Source organism: Amblyomma americanum, chromosome 7, assembly GCF_052857255.1.
Source record: "Amblyomma americanum isolate KBUSLIRL-KWMA chromosome 7, ASM5285725v1, whole genome shotgun sequence".
Classification (NCBI taxonomy): domain Eukaryota; kingdom Metazoa; phylum Arthropoda; class Arachnida; order Ixodida; family Ixodidae; genus Amblyomma; species Amblyomma americanum.
In genome coordinates, this window is record NC_135503.1 from 119,302,741 (window position 1) to 119,323,769 (window position 21,029).

The following is a 21,029-nucleotide window of genomic DNA, read 5'->3' on the forward strand; positions in this document are numbered from 1 at the left end:
AGCCTCTGCATTTGGGGTGTATTGACGACCACAGTGACTGACGTTGAAGTGGCAGCTTTTGGAGTTCGGCCGGTAGGAGTGTCAGGGGATGCTGCGGAAAACTGCAGTATCTTTAAGCAATACGTTGTTTTTCTCGAGAACCAGCTCTTGTCAATGGAATAATATATACGTTCCTATCTCGGGCGCTTATACATTACAAGGTAGCGAAAACTTACCAGGCCGCTTCATTGGCTCGATGCAATTACAGTGCCGATGCATGTATGCCAAGGATTTTTCAGTGTCTTCATGTCCTGACCTTTTCCAACTCCACTGAGAGCAAAGACAGCAAAACAAGCACTCAGCATACTCTTAAAGTACTGTTTCGCAGTATCCAGCTACATTCGTGCAATCGCCGTCATCTTCTTTGCTTCCTCGCGACTCGTGACTTTTCGCAACTAGTCCACACTTCCGCGCCGCTTGTTGACAGTCTGCCTCAGTCACTACGGTCGGGAATTACCGCGCTATGTCGCGCACAAAGGTGGGAGGTGCAGTGCGCGCAGTGCATAATCGCAACAGCGTAGCTTGAATCAGCAGTCTGTCCAGCATAATACCGCTTCGTGCAAAGCATTTCTCAAGTCTTGCCTTGAGCGCAGAAACCGATTCTCTCCGGCGAGGCACCCAACTTTACAGTGCGCGTGCTGTCGGCCGCTTTCGCCACAGTCTCGGCTCGTCTGCCGTATTTCACCGTAAAATGGTCCCTCCTCCCTATTCTTTCTCTCTCTCCCTCTCGGTGTGTCGACGTCATCATCGCCGCTGCCGTTGCGCGCAGTAAGGCCTTGAGCGGGCCTTCGCGACGGCTTTGCGGTGCGCCGGAGAGGGTATCACGGCTTCCTGGTTCGCTTTTTCTAGGCCGCCCTCCTGCTCATGTTGCCTGCCGCGCAGCTCTTTCCGCCAGCCGTTGCCCCCCGCGTGTATCCGGATCCGGCGGCGACGCGTTTTGCTGCTTCTGCCCTCGTGCACGGCTCGGCCACGCTGCCCCCAAATAGCGCCCGGACACGCGGAAACCGCCGAGCGCCTCAGCGCTGCTCGGCAGCTTTCGCTCGATTGCGTGACGAGGGAGGACGAAAAAAAAGATAAAACTCTCGATTCGTTTCTTTCCGTCGCCTGTGGCAGCTCCATCGTCCCAGCGTGCACGCGTTTAATAGCGGATATAACGGGGAAGCGACCCATCGCCTATACAAGCGGCAGGCCTGCACGAATAAGTGGCCGGCGGCGTTATTCTGGCCGCCGCAAAAAAGAGCCGCTGAACTCTGGGACCCCGCTGTCATTGCCTTTCGAGCCAACCCTTCGACACAAGGCAGAGAAAAGAAGACCCGTCTGAACAGGGAGGACCCCAAAAAATGATAATAAAAAAACTTACGTCGTCTGCGGGAGATACTCCGGCGGACAGGACGATTCGCCACGTCAGGCCGTCTATAAAAGCGGGAATGCAAACCTCGGGCCAATGATACGCGCTGCCAACTTCTCTCAGGCGCTCGCGCTGGGAGGTGACGGTCTCCCACTGGCGCGCCAGTGTTTCCGGTCAAGAAAACCAAGCTCTTTGCGGCAAGACTCAGCGCATCGCATTTTAAACGGTTGCGGGCGCTCACCTCTTGTGTTTACGCGCCAAGGATCCCTGCCAGCCTAATTATGAAGGCAGCCAACGGCTACGGTAGGATGCGCACAAGCATGCAAGCGATGAAAGCCTCCTACGACGCGACTGTTGAGGCTTTTAAGTTGCCAAGTTCACAAAAACAGAGGGGCCACGGGCATCCGGAATAGCGCAAAGCCTCTCACCGCTTTCTCGCAGTAGTAATGTGCGCCACATATCAAAGCTGCAAGCACTACAGGTGCGTGCTTTTAGCCGTTACTGTCCCGCACTGCCGTGTCCGTATCGTTGTTGTCATCGGGAAGAGCTTATAGAGCCGTCTTCTCCAAGCCCCATAGCATACTTCACACATGTTCATGCTATCCCTTTCTGCACTCGGCATTCCCTCTACCAGCGACTTGCCATTCGAGGAGAAGGATTTGGGAGAGAGGGGTGGGTGACATAGACATGAGGAGCTTCTATGCTGCGTCGTCTGCCGTCACTCATCGCTGCGCTAGCCGAAACTGGGGTGGCAGACGTGTAAATGAAGAATCGCCAGGTCCCACTGTCGACTTCAAACGAGACCAGGCGGCCGGCTCTTTGTGCTCGCTGGTTAGGGGTAACTATGGCGAGATCACTGCCGGCCATTTCCGAGAAGAAATGAATTTGGTCTGTCAAAAAATCACCAACCAATAAATATTTCAGCAGGCAATGTGTGGTACTCTTGACTCCCGCTGGCAGTGCCTCGGTTGCGCGATGTTTTGGCCCTGTGATACTGCATCAATCGATTTGCGTTGCTGGGCAAGTTCGTGGTTGCCTGTCACCACCTCGACGTGGCTATAGTAATACTAGCCACTCGCGAGACGATATCACTCCCAGGACAACACAGAGCTATATCTTAGAGGGCTTTATAAAAATATCGTGTCCTTTCCTTCGCAGCACGATGTATGCAAGGATTTTGTGCTTCACACAAACGGCTTTGATGGAAATACCAGAGACCCCTACTAAATCACTAAGGGTAGACAGCTGGGCTAGTTGGTTGTTTGAATCATTATAGAACATGGAACCAGTGCAAGAAACAAGGACGAAGGGAGAAGACAACACGAACGCCGGTTTACTAGAAAGTATGTCACTAAAGGTAGACAGCTGGGCTAGTTGGTTGTTTGCATTATTGCGGAACATGGTACCAGCGCAAGAAACAAGGACGAAGGGAGAAGACAACACGAACGCCGGTTTTCTAAAAAGTACGACACTAAGGGTAGACAGCTGGGCTAGTTGTTTGTTTGCATTATTACGGAACATGGTACCAGCGCAAGAAATAAGGACGAAGGGAGAAGACAACACGAACGCCGGTTTACTAGAAAGTATGTCACTAAGGGTAGACAGCTGGGCTAGTTGGTTGTTTGCATTATTGCGGAACATGGTACCAGCGCAAGAAATAAGGACGAAGGGAAAAGACAACACGAACGCCGGTTTACTAAAAAGTATGTCACTAAAGGTAGACAGCTGGGCTAGTTGGTTGTTTTCATCATTGCGGAACATGGTGCCAGCGCAAGAAACAAGGACGAAGAGAGAAGACAACACGAACGCCGGTTTACTAGACAGTATGTCACTAAGGGTGGACAGCTGGGCTAGTTGGTTGTTTGTATTATTATGGAACATGGTACCAGCGCAAGAAACAAGGACGAAGGGCGAAAACAACACGAACGCCGGTTTACTAGAAATTATGTCACTAAGGGTAGACAGCTGGGCTAGTTGCATGTTTGCATTATTATGCAACATGACGTTCGTGTTGTCTTTTCCCTTCATCCCTGTTTCCTGCGCTGGTATATATATATATATATATATATATATATATATATATATATATATATATATATATATATATATATATATATATATATATATATATATATATATATATATATATATATATATATATGCCCACACACATCGAAGTATACGCTTGGTTAAAGTAAACATTATGTGACTCGACGTTTCGATCGGAGGGCCGATCTTTCGCAAGAGTAATTTGTCTTCGCTGATATTTCCCCTTTAATACGGCTGGACACAAGTGGTGAGTGAAAAACGGATTGCGAGTAGAGAAATATGCGGATATAAGTAAAAATATACAAGTAAAAATAAAGAAATAACCATGGATAGGAAAAAGGGAGTGGGACACGCAAGAAAAAATGAAGAGTGCACAGAACTTTTAACAATATATGTATGTATGTATGTATATGTATGTATTTTTGTATGTATGTATGTATGTATGTATGTATGTATGTATGTATGTATGTATGTATGTATGTATGTATGTATGTATGTATGTATGTATGTATGTATGTATGTATGTATGTATGTATGTATGTATGTATGTATGTATGTGTACTTATGTATGTGTGCATGCATGTATGTATGTATGAATGTATGTATGAACAACCTTTGTCCGTATAGTTCCGAGACTGAGTTCATTAAACGAAATGCGTTTAACAATGAAATAATTTGTGCAGCACCCCTCCGAAATAGTCTCCCTTGCAGTCTATACACAGCTTCCAACGTTTCTTGAGGTCTTGGAAAGATTTGGAAAACGCTTCTTTGGCAGGGCTGTCAGCCCCTTTGCCGTGGCGTCTTTGTTGGCCTCCACGCTCCCCATCCAGCGACTTTTTAGGGCTCTCTTCACACGAGGAAACAGGAAAAACTCTCATGGGGAGAGGTCAGGCGAGTAGGGCGGATGGAGAAGTACAGCAATGCCGTGCTTGGCGAGAAATTTTGTCACGTTGAGAGCAGTGTGCGGCCTTGCGTTACCTTGGGGAAGGCTCCATTGTCCAGATGCCCATCAGTCAGGGCGACGGCGTCGCCGCGCATCATGCGTGTGTTGGAGCACGCGGATATAAAACTCCTGATTCGCCATTTGCCCTTGTGCGACGAACTCGTGGTGTATGACACCCCTAGCATGGAAAAAAACTATTCACATCATCTTTGTTTTGGTCTTCTGCCGCCGTACTTTTCTCGACGCCGGAGAGCTTGTCGACCGCCATTCGGCGCTCTGCCTCTTTGTTTGAGGATCGTATTGAAAACACCATGCTTCGTCTTCAACAATGATGCCGTCGACGAATGCAGCATCGTTCTCTGTCTTGCAGAGCAAATCAGCGCTCGCTGATGCTCGCGTGTCCTTCTAGTCCTGTTTGAGGGAGTGCGGCACAAGTCTGGCAGTCAGCTTTTGTTTCCTCAAGTCCTCTCGTGAAATTTGGTGGCATGCTGTCTTAATAATGTCGAGAACATCTAATAGCGCGCGGACTATAATGGTGCGGTCTTGCTGTACTATTTCCCTGATCCGAGCCACGTTGCTTTCAGTCCGTGAGGTTGAAGGGCGCCCCTGCCTTGTGTCGTCTTTCACCGACATTCTTGCCGAAACGAAAATCTTGCGCCACTTGAAAACTCGCACCCGCGATAATGTCTCGTTGCCGTAAAACGTCACGAAGGAGCTCATACGTCTGTGTGGCTGTCTTGCCAAGCTTCAGACAGAATTTTATGTTTACACGCTTTTCGAGGTGGACGTCCATCTCCCCACATTCACCCACAGTAAAATGCGCAAAAGACTAGTGACAATGTATTTTTCTACATCTAGCGCCACGTAGCAGCTGCCACAGGAATTAACATAAATAGCTCAGGTTAGCCCGAAAATATGGCGCTATACATACGCACCAACATTTGTTTTGGGGAATCATTCCTAGAGAAAAAAATAAATCAGTCTCGAAACTTTACGGACAAAGGTTGTTTGTATACACGCACACGTGTCTGTATAAAATACACACACGTTGTGTGTGTATTTTATTTTTCTATGCCATTTCGCTGCTGTATGACTACAGAATTTTCAGCTGTTTGTGTTACAAGCTGGAATTACTACAGAAAATAATGTCATAACTTGTCCTCATTCTGGTTTCTATTGACTGAATTTCTGGTCAATTTTTAGTACGTGGTAAATTCTAACTACGCATCAATATTTTTGGATTTATATGTTCCATGAGAATTTAAGAAAAATAAAAGTCTTCTTTCGTTCCTTTCAAACTTCTTTCCCACGGGAGCCTTTTCCACAAAACGTGTGGACAAGGCTTCCGTGTTGTAGCCGAAGCGTCAAAACATTACTTCATTGTCCGCCGTTTTACTTTCATCTCCGTCCCAAGCCAGATAGGTTTCAAGTCAAACGAAATCACATCAAATTTATTTCGACATCACAACGTAAATTGCAACGCTGCGGGTGTATGTCTTCTGCGGGCTTGACGAGACCTACACCCGTCAAGCCCTCCACTTCATTGTTCAACATTCAACTCTTATAAATTGGACTTTATTTGAGGACAAGTGCTAAAAAGGGGACGCTCTGTCTTGCGATAATGTGGACCGATACATATATTCAGCCCATAATTATGTTAATTTTAATTCATATCATTGTATTTACAAAATACTAGCTTATTTAACAATTAAATATCTCATCTTTTTACTGTATACTCTTACTTCCATGCAGAAAAACTTCTTACTCACTCTGTAATAAGGGCAAGTCGTTGACTGATCCAGCCAGAACTAAAATCAAAACTTTTCTATAAATTACAATACCCTAATGAGTTCCAATTTTTTAAACACTTGGCTACTGTTACTTTGCTGTTTTCTGTTCTGCATGCTTTCTTTGCATGATTTAGGTATGTATATTCACTTTTATTGCCACGTGAACTATCTCAAATTCGCTGTTCATTTTATCGCTGTGACTTCATTTAATTCCAGGCCTTCCTATGCCTTTTTACCATTGCGTTTCTTTTCACGCTCCTTATTATTTTGCACTGACCAATCAGTGGCATACAGTGTTATCTGTATAAGCAACTTTCTTGGTGGTGATTCCGGTCGGCGTGGTACGTCATTTTCGTCATTCCCATAGCCCAGCGGCCAAATAACGAAGACGACGAAAACACAATATCCGGAGTTGTAGCCCTAACAGCTGTTGCTGTATATAGAGGTGCCTTATTTTTACCCTACACGTACATTAAGCGTATTGGTGGCTATTGATAACCTGTGTTCTCTTTCGTTTCTTCGTGGCATCAGCATCGGGACAGCTTCGTGGCATCAGCCACTGCCGCTAAGCATAGCGGCTTATCTCGTTCTATTCGGCAGCCACTGGATCGTTCTCTTTCTTTATTGCGTCACGGATGACGTCAACACGCAATTTTCGAATGTTCACAGCCATGCGGCATGTGATGGCAGCCAAGGGGCCTAGAAGCGCTAGTTCGGGATTCCTGGTAAAGAGCGAGTCACAAGGCATCAAAGGAAGAAGAAAAAGATGGAGGTTAAAAATCAATAAAAGGAATATGCAAAGACGGAGGGAGTAGAAAGACAATGAGCGGATTGGAGGTAGGCATGTAAGCCTGTTTTGTGCAGGTATGGTGCAGGTAAAGAAAAACTACTACAGTAGGCGCCGACCACCGCACACATGGTATGAAATCTTGCACCTGAGCAAACCAGTCGTATACGGAAAAGGAGGGTACACACAGCTTAGGTCAAACGGCAGGTCAGCGATAGGTGCCTCTAGCAAAATGTGCCATGTTGGTCATGTGATCTAAGTGAATACATATAAAAGCGATAAAAAGGAATGTGGAGAGCAAAGCCATTGCCGTCGCTGCTTTGTGTGGAACGCGAGAAGTGCGGGATTTTTCCACCTTTGCCTACTCATTTTGAAGCGGGCTTGTTATTAACCGGTGGTACCCCGCCGTCGAGGGTCCCATTACAGTCTTTCTGCTCTGTGTACTTCATCTGTATATCATCACGACTGTCAGTGCTGGTGAGTACTGGTTCGTTTTCATTTTAACTGAGTGGATGCTTTCACTAAACCGCTAATAAACAATGAAGGAACAACATAATGAAAGGGCTGACTTCGTGCAACAGAATGCGTCACAAAACAGTCTCCTACGCACTGCCCGATTCTTGCTTCTTTCTTTACCGAGGGCAACACTTTATTGTTATGCGGCGATGATAATATCGCATTGTAACAGGACGTTAGATAATAGTGTTGATCGATAATTGGTTATGTCTAAGATTAATGAAGTTTGTCATGTTTTAGAACGTAGCACCGAAACTGCACCAAACAAATGAGACGGAGTGCCATTCGTCAGGACTTTTTTATCAGAAGATGCGCGTGATGCAGCTGACAGATGATGGAAGAGGACACGCCATATCATACCTGTTCATGAAAGTGATGTGCGTAAAGATCATGTCGAAACAAAAGAGGAAGAGCTTCGGATGAAGTGAGAGCTGACAAGACCGTGGCAATTGTTCTCAGGGATGTTGAAAATAGTCACTTCAAGGAAAGATACCGACTGTTGAGCCAGCAGAGGAGGATGATAGCCGGACCGCACAACAGCAGACTCGAGCGCTTTGCGCGGTACGTGGGAAAGCAAAAGCGTCGGACGCTCGCTCTGTCCACGCCTCTCGACGCGAGCGGGCCTCGTATCGTTAGCGATCAGTTGCGGCGGCCACTTAGCGAAGGCAGCGCCAGAGGAGCCGGCCTCGCGTGTCCGTCTTGGAGATGGAAGCGCGGGTTGGCTGCGGCGGGCCTGCTTAAGGAGGCAGCGAGCGGCTGCCAGCACCGAATGGAATGAAGACAGGCTGCGATGGGGTGAAAGCAAGGACCCCCCCCCCCCTGACGGATAGCAAAATATTCGTAGCAGACGAGCGAGCGAGTCCGCAAGTGCGCATTTTGGACTACGGTATACGCCTGCCGTTCCTTACGAGCGAGCCACATTCCTGACGCGGGAGATCTTCTCTGGAGCTTGACGAATTGTCCTGGTGGTGCAAGAACTGGAATAATGGCGGGACTTCGAGTGGCATTTAAGCGTCAGTTAAGCGTCAAGGCGCACGTCATGCTTGCACACATGTGGTTCTAATCAGGCGGTCGGTATCAATATTGATTTGCTTCGAATCAGTGCGGAATGACACGTAGTCCTTAATAAGAATAAATGTACATGAACAAGCAGCATAATATCACCAGGATCCATTTGTGCAATGCAATGAAAGTTTTTCGACTAATGTCACGTTTTCGCTGAATATTCATTGGTTGAAAACGCTGATTTCGTAACGACGACGCAAACGGTATACTTTCCGGATATAACTAATCTGACCAGCACTGGAAAAGCTGCTGTCTCCTTAAGAGCTTTATTATACGAGTATTGCAAGACAGGCTGGCCATACAATGCAATACTGCTTATATATGTGCTCTAAAACCCCATTATGTAGCTCGTGATAACCACAATCTGGAGGGTGGCCGTAATTTCTGTTTGGGGCCTGCCGATGTGATAGGTCCGTAGAGAAAGCGACCATCGTAAACACCAACGGAAACAAGGAGCGAATCACTGCGTCGGTAAGAACCAAGCTTCTGGCTTAATTCAGGTAGCTTTTTTGGTGCGATACCCAAACTCCAGACTATCAAGCTGGTTAGACGAAGATAGAAGAAAAATTTACTCTCAGATTCCATTACGCAGGCCACGGCTGACTGAGAGTGTTCCGTATGGGTGAGAGGGGCATGACTGAGGCAGTGGAAAGCAGTTAATGAGGCAAACAACCACAACAACTGCGGGTGGCGGAGACTGTAGTTCAGGCAGTCTATATTTTGCCCATTCCCTGCATTAGGGCAAGATCATAACGCCGTATTATCTCTTTCAGCTTTTGTAGCATATGGTGTGTTGTATCGATCATTGTCCATTGCGAGAACTGCACGCAACATCAGCCGCACTACGAGCATAGCCACGAAAATATAAACTCCAGCAATCAGAAAAAGTAAAGTCGCACGTCCTCTTGCAAAGGGCCAGAACTGTTATCGAAAGTTGTTACGCCACTCCCAAACACTGCTCACGGCATCTACTCGCAGTTAGGCTCACGTGGCCTCTGATGACTAGTAATCGTTGGCTACGGCTCTCATTTCACAGACCGCAGACCTGAGGCCGTTGTCCTTTCCCAACCAGTTGGCTCCGGTTGGCGCGATTGGTTGGCGCAGTGGTTCTATGACTACTGCCGGCGCCACGGCCAATCGCGAGAGCCGAAGCCAGCTCGTCGGGGAACGTCACCTACGCGAGATTCCCCCTCCCCCGTGGGCTCGTATATTAAAACCTTTTGTCAGGTTTTCTTTCCTTTCAGTCCACCACCATTGGTGCCATCCGCACTGGCTAACCTCATCGCGAAGCCGGAGCATTGACAGAGGAGCAAAATAATGGAAACCTAAGTGTTATAAAGTGCGACCCCTGGCTCACGTTCACTGTGCTCAGGGATGACGTCAGTGAGCATTCGGTTGCGACTAGGACGGCAACTGCACGCCACAAACCTCGCAAGACTTCCGTGATACAGCAATTGCGGTTAAAGGAAAACAAGTTGGCGCGTGGCATCAACAATGGCTGCGCGAGGCATTCAGCAGAAGGGCGTCTGTCTCCGCGTTCCGCTCGCGTGACGACTGCGAGTCGGAAAGTGCGAACTGCGTTTCGCGATGGTTTGCCTGCGTGCACCGGTCACTGTTGCCGCACAACCGCTGAGCGCGCTTTACATTTGCCACGTCACGCGATGCAGGGTATATAGACGGGCTCGCTGGGACTTTCGCAGTGCAGATTCCTTTGGGCCATAAATGCGATGTATAGTAAAAGCAGCTTAATTCCACACCACCACAATGGCAGATGAAAAGCAGTCGGTGGCGTGGGCCTAGTGGGAGAAAACATAGGGAGGGAAAGAGTTAGAACGTAAAGGACCTCTTCCTTTGTGATATACATTTCTCAAGACACAGGAATGAACTTCTACCACCGAAAATTAGCATATCAGACGCGCGCACGCACGCACGCACGCACGCACGCACGCACGCACGCACGCACGCACGCACGCACGCACGCACGCACGCACGCACGCACGCACGCACGCACACACACACACACACACACACACACACACACACACACACACACACACACACACACACACACACACACACACACACACACACACACACACACACACACACACACACACACACACACACACACACACACACACACACACACACACACACACACACACACACACACACACACACACACACAGACACGAGACACCTTTCTTCGCATTTCTTCAACATTTACATGGAAAACGTTCTTAGTGTTATCTATCAATAACTCATAATCCATGTCGTTTTACAAACCGCGAAAACGCGCTCATAGCAAGCCCCCAGTTGTCGAAACTCTTCATAGGTTGGGACAATCTCAACAAATGCATCATTTCAGCACCTACCATTGTTTGTTTATCCCCTTCAGATCGTTTTTTCACTGTCGAGAGCGCTGTCGGCCGCTCTAACTTTACAGGAAGCAAAATCGTCTCCAACGGCAAAGCTGTACGCGTAGACGCTTGAAATCCAAATTCTTACCATAATGCGAATGCCAAGGCGCTATTACTCTGTGCAGCCGCTTGCCAAGGAAGCGCTAACCAATCTGCATTGGTGACCATGGTCATCCGGTGCCATGGAACGTTACGGAAGGTGTTTGCATAATTTTAAATTTACTATTCCGCTAACCTTTTTGTGCGCTTTTTCCTGTGATCTTACTGCCACGCACTGCCAGTCCAGCTCTTTTAGGCTTATCTAAGCCTACACCTGTATATTTTAGCGTTACGAACCACAAAAATCAATATTTCATTGTTGACAGAAAGGAACATGTAAATCAATGTACGTTGCGAGAATTGCACACAATGCAGTTTCCAGCATAGTCACGAAAATTTTTGCAAGACTCTTTGCAGCGTGGGCACCGGGTACGCGAATGATCCACGAAAAAGTGCTATCGGCGTCCTGCGGAGCGGCTCACTGTACTTCTCTACGCGTTCTGTCTTTCTTAAAAATTAGTACCACGCCGAATAATAGATCACATTCACGGATCTCTCCGGAGAACACTCGGACCGAAAGAATGGACTAGGCGACGGGTGTACCAACACAAACGCACATTTAATACACCCTACGTGACATACACACTAGAACATAAAACTAACAAAACTAACACACAACACAAAGGCTATAAATGCACACGACACGGGCACACTACTAACAGTGTCTACTACTAGCGTTCTACTATTAGCGGTCGGCGTTCGTGCTCACGGTTGGTTCGGTGCGGCTGCGGCGTTATATGGATTCCGTAGCCGGCGTCGAGGTGGCGTTCGGAGTTGCTGGCGTTGCTGGCGGCGTCGCTGGCTGCGTCGTACAAGTTGTCGGTCCAAGCGCCCGTGGAGGTGAAGCCGGTGTCGTTGGCGTGGGGGCACCACACGGATGGGTGGCAACAGCGCTGGAGACACCCCTGGCCGTAGCAGGTAGTAGAGTCCTCCGTTCACCCCCCGGAACGGGCTCAGGCACGGCAGGCAGTCCACGATGCGATGCCGTAGAACGCGAGCTCACCGGAGCAGTAGCCGGCGTCGCTCTCTTCCAGCCGATGTGTCTCTGACCCTCCGTAGCCTCCGCTTCTCTGCTGTTCCCCCCTGTGCCTCGCTCTCACTCGCCCTTTTATAGCCTCGGTGTTAGTCCACGTAAGCCTTGTCGTCGTCTACTTCTCTTCTCCACCAATTATCTCTCTCCACCTCACCGAATGCTTCTTCTTCCTCTTCTTTATTCTTCGGTTAATCTACGTCGTCTTCTTCACACCTCTTTCCTTTAAAATTTAATTTAGGCTCCTTAATATCTGTGACAATCACCCGCGTTCGCATCCTCGAGATTCTACCTTCCTTTTCGTGGAGATTTATAGTTTAAAGATAACCATTAAAAAAGTTGGACAGTGAAAATCAGTTTCTCAGTAAAGCACACAAAAAAAATCATGCCACGAGTTGAACTGAGATTGTAAACATTCATCTCAAGTGAGTGAATCGGAAAAAAAAGGTAGCATCTTGTGCTCCGCTTTCCAGCCACAAGTCTCTTCGCAATGTTTCTTTCTATACATAATTGGATTGGTTGATATTTTCGTTGAAATATCCTGCCTCTTGCGCGTGATACCTGGGTAAAATGTCTTTTCCACATACTCTTCTTCTAAATTCGCCCCCCGTTAACCTTTGCGACAAATGTTAAGAAAGGAAACACACCGGCCCACACGTCTTTTCTTTTGGTGGCATTCGTTCAATGCGGTAGTATTGGAAGCCCCATCGAGGCGGCAAAAAAAAGGGCGTCACATAATTACCAAGCCGCAGGCGATACACGGGAAGGACTCGCCAAGAACATTGCGCGAGAACAGCAACCTGGGTTTCACCAGCCCAGTCACGTCTCACAAAGGCATCCACAGCTTCGAATGCTATTGCATTTCCAACACAGAATGCAAATAGGTGAGACTGTAAACTTTTTATAGACGGTCTGTGCCATCTCACAGCGGGGAAAACTACCCAAACGTACTCATAATCCTGTGTACTAAATGAATCAGTCCTTAGACGAATGCGTTGTTGCCAAAAAAGGTCAGCAAGGTGATGTCTTGCAGCTTCTAAACGTTTTGTCATGAGTGAAATTTAATGTCGCACTAATACCCTTTGACCAAAATACGAAATTTAGGCAACACGATTTTCCAGTATTCGTTGTGACCGCTTGGCTACCCACAGAGCGCACTACTTGTCTTCTCCGCGGAAGGAGTCGAAAATTGGAGAACGTTTAAGCTTCGCCTTTAAGAGTCGAACGCGACAGCGTGTTGCAGCGCTGCCAGGGAGTCCACTAACGCCAACGCCCGTTCGGTGTGATGCCTTGCCCGCTAGGAACACCTTTGAACGCATTGTTCATTTTTTAATTATTTACATCCATTAATTGATCAATTAAACCCTCCAAATGTTCTTAGTTACTATTATCAAGCCTTGGTTTTCTCATTCTGAGAATTTTGACACCTTTGAACCCCCTTTTACAATTTGTCATTTCTTTTATCAGCGAATTACAATGACACCATTTATTCGTCATCGCCTATCACACACCACCAATCATCATCACTAAAATCGCAATTTACAGTCGTACGACTTTTACACAGCCCCGATTATTTCCGACACGCGGTGCCGACTACTAGTACGCCGACGGCTTTTCGGCCGAAGGAGCTGTACACGCTGTCGTGCGAAAATATTACCTCCCTCTGCAGAAGCAGTGGCACAGGTGCGGAGCTTCCGAGGCGTCCGCAAGAAACAAATCAAAACTCCTTTCGGCAGTAGCGCGTAGATACGCCACAGAGCAACCCTCGCACATAACTGCGCGAACACAAAGCAAAATGTGCGCAAGCGGGTTAAGACTGCGCAGCGTGCAGACCAAGGAAGTTAGCAATGGTCACGACCAGCTGAGGAGAACCGCAAGGCAATTTTGGCCGTAGAAAAACTGCGTTGTGGTGAAGAAGCATCAGAAGAAGAGTGGATTCCCGCAAGTGCGAGAGGACGCGGTCGCTGGTCCCGGCGCACAGGCAGAAGGGCTGTCGCCTACTCAATTTCACCGTTCCTCGACCGCGCCAGACACGTGCTCTCGGTGTTTGCTGCAGGCATCAACAGACTGGCCTTTGAGGCCAGTTCACTGCAATTTTTTTTAGATGAAATAAGAACCGGGAGAGGTATGCGGAAGGGGGCAAGAGCTTACTTCATCTGCCCATGCTCAGGCTGTACTTTTTTTATTATCAAAGCAGCATGAGTATTGCACTGTGGTATAACCCAAACTACCTGCGGTAATTTTCACTTATATGTATATCACCAGAAATGAAAAACATAGCGGCTATTACACGACGTCAGGAGCACTATTCACAATTCAAGAGTATTGTTAGTAAGAGTAGTTAATCTTTTATATCCACACTATTTGCCTCGCACGCGTTCACAATTGCGACGTCCAAATGTTGCTGATTACCATATGCGGGTGCAATGTCCGAGCGTTTGTCACAACGCGTGAACGATGTCTACACTGTTAGTAATCTCCTGGTTAACATCGTGGATATAAGAAGCACACACAGGCGGGCTGCTCAGTGCCCTGCTCAGAATACACGCAGCACTCCGTGACGCGCTGTTCAAAATTGTCATAGTTCTTTACTATAACCGCACTATTTGTCGTCGCGGTAATGCGAGTTGTAAAGAGAGCCATCGGGAGTGCGCGCATGGGATTCTTTTGCCTCGGCACGTTTCTATACTCGGCAATGAGCATTCGTGCAAAACTCGCTAGGCAAGTGTTTTCCTTGCTGAAGTTTTGCGACCCTCCAAATGAAACGGGCGGGCTGACTGCTGCCATCTGGCCTCCGACGAAGCCAGCCCGGGGGCAAATACATCGTTGCGAGCTGCGTAATCGCATCGCTCAGCTGCAAACAAGGCCGTAAAGAAAATTAATGCCACGTACAGCCCTGAGCGGCGCCGAACATCGCAACAAAGGGGAAGTTGTGCCAGGCAGTTTATGTGCTGAAGTAAAATTATATATATATATATATGTATATATATATATATATATATATATATATATATATATATATATATATATATATATATATATATATATATATATATATATATATATATGTATATATATATATATGTATGTATATATATATATATATATATATATATATATATATATATATATATATATATATATATATATATATATATATATATATATATATATATATATATATATATATATATATATATATATATATATATATACACAGAGCTGCGTTAGCAGAGTAAACTATGACAAAATAGTGGGAAACGTGCTCATCATCCGAAAAAAAGAAGCATTGTGAACAAGGGAAGGTGCCAGAAGGGTTAACCTTCGCGTGACATCATCCGGCTGAGAATATTTCGACCTGGAGCGCTGCGCAAACAGGCGAGGAGTAAAAGCTTCCGTTCAGAGGAAAGAGAAAAAAGAAAAAAAGATTACAAGTGGGAAGAGCTTTGCGACACGAATTTCCGCATACGCTACTCCTCCTCCTACAGAGTGAGGGAGAAATACTGTTATTTTACCGCGTCCCCGCTACCGTCAGTTGAGATATTTTGTGCTGATAGAGGGAAAATGAAGGGAGTGAAATATGGACAAGAAGAATGGTAGGAGATGCGTGGTTGTGGCTCCCTAGATTCAATGCTCCCAGAGCCATTCATTTAACGAGACAGTCGTTCACTTCCCTTGGTTGACTTCCAAGGAAGACGAAGAGGAGTTCTGATAGCGTCTCGTCGGTTTTAATAAAGCGAAAATTACGGCGACTTTTCTTGTCTCTAGAAATGAGGATGATAAATGTTCTGCGGCTCGCCTTCCTTCGACGGGCCTTCGAACCCTCTGATTGGGGCGCAGTGGCCCTCACGAACAACTGGGGCGGGAGGAAATCGGTGGGAGTGCCCTGACATTTTCTCCTCCCGGCGGCCGACCCTGGGCGCAGCAGCGCGGCGGGCAGTGGACGCGTGGTAGCTGTTTATATGCTTCCTTATTGCCAACGGCTCCGATTATCGGTTTGATCGCTCCCCACAAAGACTCCTCAGAGCAAACAAAAGGAAGCACCGATACATGAGCTCGGATGGCGTGCCATTTCTGTACCAGGTTGTGTGCTTCGGACAGCGATCCTTTAATCCGAAAGCTTTATACGGCTCATCGACTACGAAACCCGGCGTAGTCATTGACAAGCGGCAGGGGTCTCAAAAATCCAGATGACGTCATTGTGGTATAAGAAAATAAAATTTCTCATAAACTTGGGGGGAATCGAAACCAGGAATTTCAGATTCCGAGGCGACCACGCAACCCCGCGTTGGTTCTCGACGAATGAAGGTGAACCTAGTGTATGCGTTCTCTTATGACTGTGTGCTAATGAGTAGACTTGTGATTAGAAGGAAGGACAAAAAACTGAAGCATAAATTAAAATAAAGCCCAATGTTTTCACATTGGAAGCATTTAAGTAGTCTTAAGTGACCGCTGTACTTTTTTTTTTCTCTCGCTCTCTCTTCCTCGTCATTGTCTGTACTCGCTTGCTTGCAGAGATGTATTTGTCACGTCGAAAACAAGCCACTGTCGCCATGCCTTAGTAGCGTTGGAGCTCGGCAGCAGAACCCAACATCGCGGGACTGAATACACGTCGCAGTGGCGGCCGCATTTCGAACCGATGCGAAATGTCAAAATGCCCGCGTATTGAAATTTCAGCGTACGTTAAAGAATTCTAGGAGTTGGAAAATTGAATCGGAGCTCTCCACTACGCCGTTCCTTACAGACCACGTGCGGGTTCACGGAGGTGAACCCACATCAAATAGTGTTTAATTTAAATGGTTCAGGTAACAAAAATGCTAGCCTTCGCTTGCTTCGCATCACGCTTTGCTTCGAGGTTGTGTCTGAGCACTGCGCAAGTGCCGCGGCATGCAGCATGAAATATTGCGAAGTACAACAATACGGGTACAGAGTTTCATAGGTTTTTCCTCGAGAGAAGCCCCTTATTATGAAAATGTCCGGTTTGCTCCAACTAGTCCTGTACACGACGGCCTGCAGTGTACAAAGGAATGAAGGACGATAACTGAGGCATAGGCAGTGAGGCATGCTCTTTCAGCATAATGACTTCGCGTGAGGTTTCTACTAAACGTCTTCGTATTCGGGGGGCACCATTACGCTATTAAACTGCGCGGTCAAGCTCAAATAAATGAACAAATTGTACATCGGAGGTGTGGATTCATATGTAACACTGCTAGAGCGTTTGCGTTGCAACACGTCGGCGGGCGAATGACTCATTTTGAGGTTCTTGCAAATTCAGGCTCCTCTATAGCACACCTCACCCTCTACGGCTGCTATATCGGCCACTGGAATCAGCCAACAAGGGCGACCAGCGCGAAAACATATCGAGAAAAAGAAACACTTCTGCTTGCGGCTCCCGAGACTAAAGCTGCCTAACTAGCCAGACGACTTCTTGCTGCGCAAACAACGTACGCGTAGATAAACCGCGCACAGCAGGCGTACCCTGGGGAAGTGCTGCCAGTGCAGCAAAATTGGAACCAGTCAGCGAGAGCACTGCGGGTAACGAGTGCACGCTGAAATGATACGTTGTGTGGCAGCTGCTTTCTCTTAACCGACTATTCGACGCCCAGCCGACTCGGCCTTAGGTGCATGGAAGACATTTGTCGGGGAAGGGCTACCATATTCGCTCCTTCAAACAGCGCCATAATATTTAGCCCGCAGCGAACGGTATTAATTGACTGTGACGCGTTAATCGACAGAAGGCCTGCGGAAAGTAAGGACGATATAACCAAATCGGCACGCCTGCTTCTTGAGCATTGGAATACGTATCGGCCTATGGTTTATGGGGATTTAACGTCCCAAAGCGGCTCAGGCTATGAGGGACGCCGTAGTGAAGGGCTCCGGAAATTTCGGCCACCTGGGGTTCTTTAACGTGCACTGAAATCGGAAGGCACACGGGCCTCTAGAATTTCGTCTCCCTCGAAATTTGACCGTCGTCTTTCGGGTCAGCAGCCGAGCGTGTAACAACTGAGCCACTGCAACGGCGTGGAATATGTATCGTGCAGAGATCCTTCCATAGGTTTTGCTCTTGCCATTAATGATAGGTAGGCGCTGCCTACGATGTTTTAGGGCTGATATCTAGCAAGAAATGTAAGTGGCCAGCCCTGGTATGAAAAACGGCGCTGACCTAAGACACGGAGGCAACACGATGAACCTGGATAGGAATTGCCACGAAATAGGGCAGTTGATTAATTGATTTACTGACTGTCAATTTAACATGTGGACCGTTAAATATCTGCACCAGCGTAACGGTGTCAGGAATCTAAAGGCAACAAAAACATTATCCGAGGACTTACTTTACCAATATTATTTGCCCTGTGGCCTGTTCGTTACGTCGAGGCATTCACCGACACTGCATAATAGATCAATCAGCTGTGATGTCAGAGGTGACAGCGAGCAATGAAAATGGTGCAAACTAATGATTTGGGATAAGATTAATTGATAGCAAGATACGGCTCCCGGGTAATCTGACCATTATTAAAGGCCTGCACGAAGTCAAAAGCATCGCCAGCCCAGCGTTTTCAGCTTAACACAAACACGATAACTCCGCGTTTCTTCGCCGTCCTTGCCTCATTAGAGACAAGGCCGGATACCCACACGGTGCGCTGACCGAAGAAGGACACTGCATTGCAAGCACTGTCAAGATTTCGGCGAGAAGACAAGCTAGTTGGTTTTCACACAGAAACTTATCTGCACCAACCCGAACGTATCGCCAGTGAAAGGTGCGCCGAGAGTTGTGCACTTTCACAATTCCACTTTGCACTTTGGGAACACTACCAAGCCAGAAAGGCGGTATCCCCTCTAGCGACGAGCCTTTTCTGACCCATCCCGAGAATTCGATGGAAAGGAAATACAGTGGTTCGCGAAAGGTTTGTGCTGAGTGTCGACCCGTTTCAAGCATTGTTCAAAAAAGGCGTGTCCTTGTAAGCGACCCACTACTTTGGGGGATGCATAGTTTCGTATAATGGGATAAATTCTTATCTCCCAAATTAACAGCTCTCAAGGCCCGTCATGTTTCCTGGCCGGAAAGATCGGTAATAAACAGGAACATAATCAGTCTCCGTGGCCTGTTCTAATTGTGCCTTGGTAATTAGCGCGCATAGAACCTCCTTCTCTCGACCACACGTTAACGAGAAGTTGAACATTCGCCTCACATGCCGTTCTGAAAGTTTACAGCTAACCATGTAAAAAGTACTCACGTGATATTCTCGGCGATCTTTGCAGGCAAGCGAAATATCCCAGGAGGGAGACTTATATCAGCGGCGTCGCGCAGAGCGCGTGCACAAGCTCCGCACGCGCGCGTGCGTGTGTGCTGGTCGACCGGGGATCCTCGCAGCGCCGTCGTAGTCGCGCACGACCACAGCTCGAGAAACTCAACTGGCGGCGCAGCGCCTTTCGCCGTTGGAGCGGCCTTAGTTGGTGGGGAGGAGGCCGACTGGCCAGCTGGCCGAGATAACGGTGTGCGAGGGGAACCAAACGGCCTCTTGCGTCGCTGCGCGAGCGAAAGTGCGCGCCGTGGAACGCAGCCACGAACCCGTTGAGCAGTCCTGCATGGAGGGGAGTGGAGGGGGACGGGCCTGCCCTCGCTCAATAAACGGCAAGAACAGCAGGAATGACGGCGGAATGTTGGGCCGCGTTCCACGGGCGACTACATACTACGTGCGAGCAGCTTCTGCCGCCCACGGCAACGATGTCTCGGAGGGTCGAGAGGGGGACTCGCCTAGGTCTCCTCCCTGTCGTAACTGCGCATATTGTCTCGCATATGTCTCCTTGAGCGTATGCATTTTGTTTTTACCCTATGTAGGGCGTCGCTGGCGCACCCGTGCGCTAAAACGAGCAGCCTAATGTCGCCATGGCGCTATGCGTATTTCGCTATGGCTCCGTTGTGATGCTCGTGCCAGGAGGAAAGCTCTAAGCACGCGGCGAGTCCAGGATCTGGCGAGGCCATTGCCGAGGGGCAAGGACGTCAACGCGGCATGGCCTCGTGACACTGATGGGACACTACAAAAGGAATATCTAGCCGTATGAGTAGTTTACAATACAGAGCTGCAGGAGGAGATTCTTGACGCAGTACCCTGTGAATACACAGTTCGTGACACGATGCAGATGTATGGGTCCGCGAGGAATTCTGCGAGACATGTTGTACAGAGCTCAGCAGTAACCACACTTAGCTTTACTGCACTTGTCCGGCCAAATGCACTGTCTTAAAAACTCCGGTTGAGTTTCTATTTTGGTACACTTACGTTCTACGACAGGAAGAGAACTGGGTGCATGGGTCAGGGAAGAATCCACATTTAATAGGATTCTAGATGAAATCGAGAACTAATGGGCAACAGCAAGATATGTAATGCGAATGATAGATAGCCGATGGTCCTTAAGAGCAAGAGACTGGATTCCAAGGGAAGGCAGGAGGCTGCAGAAAGGTGGACGGATGGGAAGAGGAAGCTTACGGGTATACGGTGGCCGCAGCTGGCGCAGGACAAGGTTAATGGGCCTTTGCCCTGCAGTGGCCGTAGTCAGACTGATGACGGATGGCGTTCTATTCCGTCCTCCCGTCGACGTGGTCGTCGCCCCGTCCGCATGCATCCCAGCGAAACAGTGCGCCAACGTCGGAATATTGAGAGCAATATAATTGGTGGAGCTAACTTCAGCAGCATAGCACATTAATAAGCGAGAGCCGATTGTCATTAGTGGCCGGTAGAACTGGGATGATACAAGACATCGGTACGGCCTCCTCACGGTTGTCCGCCGCTAGGTCGGGAACGCAGGGCGCGGATTTGCTCTCCTTGTAGCATGCCGTCTTCAGAGAAAAGCGCTCACAGCAATGACGCGGCGCGCTCCGCAAAGCCGTATACGCGGCCGCAGCGCGACACGGCTGCCAAAGCGACTCCGGCTACGGGCTCGGTC

At 48.1% G+C, this 21,029-nt stretch overlaps 1 protein-coding gene across 2 annotated transcripts in view; it reads right to left on the minus strand.

Annotated features, from left to right (window-relative positions):
- Nucleotides 1-19,868, minus strand: part of LOC144099514 (uncharacterized) — a 79,879-nt gene extending 60,011 nt beyond the window's left edge. Inside the window, exon 1 of one of the 2 annotated variants that reach the window (XM_077632870.1) lies at nt 19,322-19,868. The gene's annotated coding sequence lies outside the window, so the exon portion shown is untranslated. The remainder of the gene's footprint in view (nt 1-19,321) is intronic. The other variant, XM_077632869.1, reaches the window with a different exon arrangement.
- Nucleotides 19,869-21,029: the final 1,161 nt, after the last annotated feature.